The sequence below is a fragment of the Salmo salar genome, chromosome 27, assembly GCF_965601325.2.
Source record: "Salmo salar chromosome 27, fSalSal1, whole genome shotgun sequence".
Taxonomy (NCBI): Eukaryota; Metazoa; Chordata; class Actinopteri; order Salmoniformes; family Salmonidae; genus Salmo; species Salmo salar.
The window spans coordinates 11,058,708-11,063,008 of NC_138317.1; positions in this window are offsets into that span (position 1 = coordinate 11,058,708).

Sequence of the window (4,301 nt, forward strand, 5' to 3'; positions counted from 1 at the left end):
AGTCACAATTTATGTGAATGCGAGGTGAAAATAAACAGATAATTCAGCAAGGGGTGGGGAGCATGTTTTGGAATGTAGCATGGACATTGGACAACAAGAATAATGACGTTTCTGATTGTTTTAAACTCGTGTCTGTTCAACATTGCGCAGTTTCATGTGCCTGGAGCAATTTATTGGCCAATGATGTTATTAAATAATAATGACATAGGTGCATTGCCATACATAGGCAGTTTTAGAATTTTTTTATGACAATTCTGGAGAAAAAAAACGTATTACAAAATGTGCAAAATATGTCCATTTATTATATCAAACGTCTGGAAATTATTTTATAGATTTACCTATTAGAATTTAAAAAAAGGTAATATACTGTACTATTTAATACACCATTAATTAACTATTAAAGTAGAATATAAGATTAGTAACCTATGTATCGTTTTGTGTTTTTTATGTCTGTTTTGTGGGACATTTAATAGGACTAATTTACACTGAACAAAAATATAAATGCAACATGTAAAATGTTGGTCTCAGAAATTGTATTTCTCTAAAATGTTGTGCACAAATTTGTTTACATCCCTGTTAGTGAGCATATCCCATTTGCCTAGATAATCCATCCACCTGACAGGTGTGGCATATCAAGAAACTGTTTAAAGATCATTACACAGGTGCACCTTGTGCTGGGTTCAATAAAAGGCCACTCTTAAATGTGCAGTTTTGTCACACAACATAATGTCACAGATGTCTCAAGTTTTGAGGGAGCATGCAATTGGCATGCTGACTGCAGGAATATCCACCAGAGCTGTTGCCAGAGAATCTAATGTTAATTTCTCTACCATAAACTGCCTCCAATGTAATTTTAGATAATTTGGCAGTACGTCCAACCGGCCTCACAACCGCACACCACATGTATGGCATCATGTGGGTGAGCGGTTTTCTGATGTCAACGTTGTGAACAGAGTGCCCTATGGTGGCAGTGGGGTATGGGCAGGCATAAGCTACAGACAGCGAACACAATTGCATTTTATCGTTGGCAATTTTAATTCACAGAAATACTGTGACGAGATCCTGATGCCCATTGTGAGGCCCATATTTTTTAAGGTATCTGTAACCAACAGATGCATATCTGTATTCCCAGTCATATGAAATTCCTAGATTAGAGCCTAATGAATTTATTTCAATTTACTGATTTCCTTATATGAACTGTAACTCAGTCAAATCGTTGAAATTGTTGCATGTTGCGTTTACATTTTTGTTCAGTATATATACAGTGCAATCAATATACTACAGATTATGATTAGCAGAGTGCCCAACTCTTCTTGAAAATGATTTAAAACGGTTCCATGTAGGCTATTTAAAAAAAAAATAGGGTGTATTTTCTTTCTGCAGTTTTTTTCCTGTGATCAGCCACTAGAGTGCACCACTAGCCTTTAAAATACTTTCATGTACAGCGTGTACAGTTGGCTATAAACATTGTACAGCTACGGTAATAATGCACTTCTGTAAACAGTTTTATTTCCATGACTGAGTCTGAGGTCAAATTTTTCCTGTAGGTGAACTACTGTCTATTGATTAAAGGTGTGTACAATTAATTGACTATTAGTTGACTGACAAATGTGGAAAGGGAGTTGTATAGGCCTACATACACATTGCATACAAAAACTAAATTGATAAATCATGAATGTTTTTTCAGCATTGATTCAAATCCGCAGGTCGTGGCGACCTTATTCTTGTGTAGTGTTTTCACTTTGGATGAGAAGGGGGTCGCTGGTGTATCAAAAGGAAAGTGGTGGGCGTGTGGAAAGGAGTGGGCGTATAGAGAGGAGTGGGTGTGCCGAAAACGCTCTGCTGTAGGTTAGACGGTCTTGATTGACGAGTGTTTTTTTCGTCAGTTTCTTACCACCCAAGCGAGAGTTTGGACTTCCGTTTTTAAGCCAAAAGATGAGTCTCTTAGTTTTACGCAAATAATTGTACATATAATACTGACGATTGTTTATTTTTTATTAAAAGTATTTATGATGGGTGTACTGTCACCCTGATATTGGCTACTAGGTAGCTACTTCCCACGCAGTTGCCGGACCGTAGTGCTTGTCAAGCGGGAGCGAAGGGCACTTTGTCCCGGTGTTGCCATTCATGCCCTCTCTATAGAGTAGTAGACTTTATGTAGGCTATGTATCAAGGTGACATCTACAGTGCATTCGGAAAGTATTCAGACCCCTTGACTTTTTCCACATTTTGTTACATTACAGCCTTATTCTAAAATGGATTCAAAAAATTGTCCTCATCAATCTACACACAATACCCCATAATGACAAAGCAACATTTTTTTTTGGTTGAAATTTTTGAAAACAACAACTGAAATATCACATTTACATAAGAATTCAGACCCTTAGTACTTTGTTGAAGCACCTTTGGGAGCGATTACAGCCTTGAGTCTTCTTGGGTATGGTGCTACAAGCTTGGCACACCTGTATTTGGGGAGTTTCTCCCATTCTTCTCTGCAGATCCTCTCACGCCCTGTCAGGTTGGATGGGGAATGTCGCTGCACAACTATTTTTAGGTTTGTCCCGAGATGTTCGATCGGGTTCCAGTCCGGGCTCAGGCTGGGCCACTCAAGGACATTCAGAGACTTATACCAAAGCCACTCCTGCGTTGTCTTGGCTGTGTGCTTAGGGTCGTTGTCCTGTTGGAAGGTGAATCTTCGCCCCAGTCTGAAGTCCTGAGTGCTCTGGAGCAGGTTTTCATCAAGGATCTCTCTGTACTTTGCTCCGTTCATCTTTCCCTCGATCCTGACTAGTCTCCCAGTCCCTGCTGCTGAAAAACATCTCCACAGCATGATGTTGCCACCACCATGTTTCACCGTAGGGATGGTGCCAGGTTTCCTCCAGATGTGACGCTTGGCATTCAGAGTTCAATCTTGGTTTCATCAGACCAGAGAATCTTGTTTCTCATGGTCTGAGAGTCCTTTAGGTGCCTTTTGGCAAACTCCAAGCGGGCTGTCATGTGCCTTTTACTGAGGAATGGCTTCCGTCTGGCCACTCTATCATAAAGTCTTGATTGGCGGAGAGCTGCAGAGATGGTTATGATTCTTCTGGAAGGTTCTACAATCTCCACAGAGGAACTCTGGAGCTCTGTCGGAGTGACCATCGGGTTCTTCGTCACTTCCCTGACCAAGGTCTTCTCCCCCGATTGCTCAGTTTGGCCGGGCGACCAGCTCTAGGAAGAGTTTTGGTGGTTCCAAACTTCTTCCATTTAAGAATGATTGAGGCCACTGTGTTCTTGGGGACCTTCAATGATACAGAAATGTTTTGGTACCCTTCCCCAGATCTGTGCCTTGATACAATTATGTCTCGGAGCTCTACGGACAATTCCTTTGACATCATGGCTTGGTTTTTGCTCTGACATGCACTGTCAACTGTGGGACCTTATATAGATAGGTGTCGGCCTTTCCAAATCATGTCCAATCAATTGAATTTACCACAGGTGCACTCCAATTACATTGTAGAAACATCTCAAGGATGATCAATGGAAACAGGATGCACCTGAGCTCAATTTCGAGTCTCATAGCAAAGTGTCTGAATACTTATTTAAATAAGGTATGTGTTTTTTATTTTTAATACATTTGCAAAAATGTCTAAATACCTGTTTTTGCTTTGTCCTTATGGGGTATTGTGTGTAGATTGATGAGGTAATAATTTAATTTAATCCATTTTAGAATAAGGCTGTAAGGTAACAAAATGTAGAAAAATCTTGTGTTTTTTGCTATTGGATTAAAGGTAGTTAAATGACTAAATGATGATCCAATCACAGAAGGTTCTCATGGTATTTCTCAAACAACTTGCATGAAAGACTCAGGGGTGAAATATGTGTGGAACCCCAAATGAATGCACAATCAATGGTTCTGAACATAAGACAGTGTCATTACTAGTGTTATCAGTTTTGAGTTTTTAAAATTCAATACCTGCTTGTGGAAAAAGCACCAAAGCGATAAAAAAATACTGTAATGATGCAAATTCAATGTGTTTAGGTGCTTTTTGTGTATGTGTGTGTGTATGTGTGTGTGTACATGTGTACCTTTAACTTACATTGTGTAAGCTTACTGGATTACACATTACATTGAACCAGACAGTATCAAAAGGTTAACTCCCTTTTTTTGTATATGTTACTGTGTCACTAAATCTTCTCAAATCAGAATGATGTGTGATACTCCCCTGGATTCATTCACTATCTGGAAGTTGGCCATGTCAAAATAGATATGGGAAGTGGGTGACTCCTTTCAAGGGAATGCTGTTCTTGCTTACTTTAGG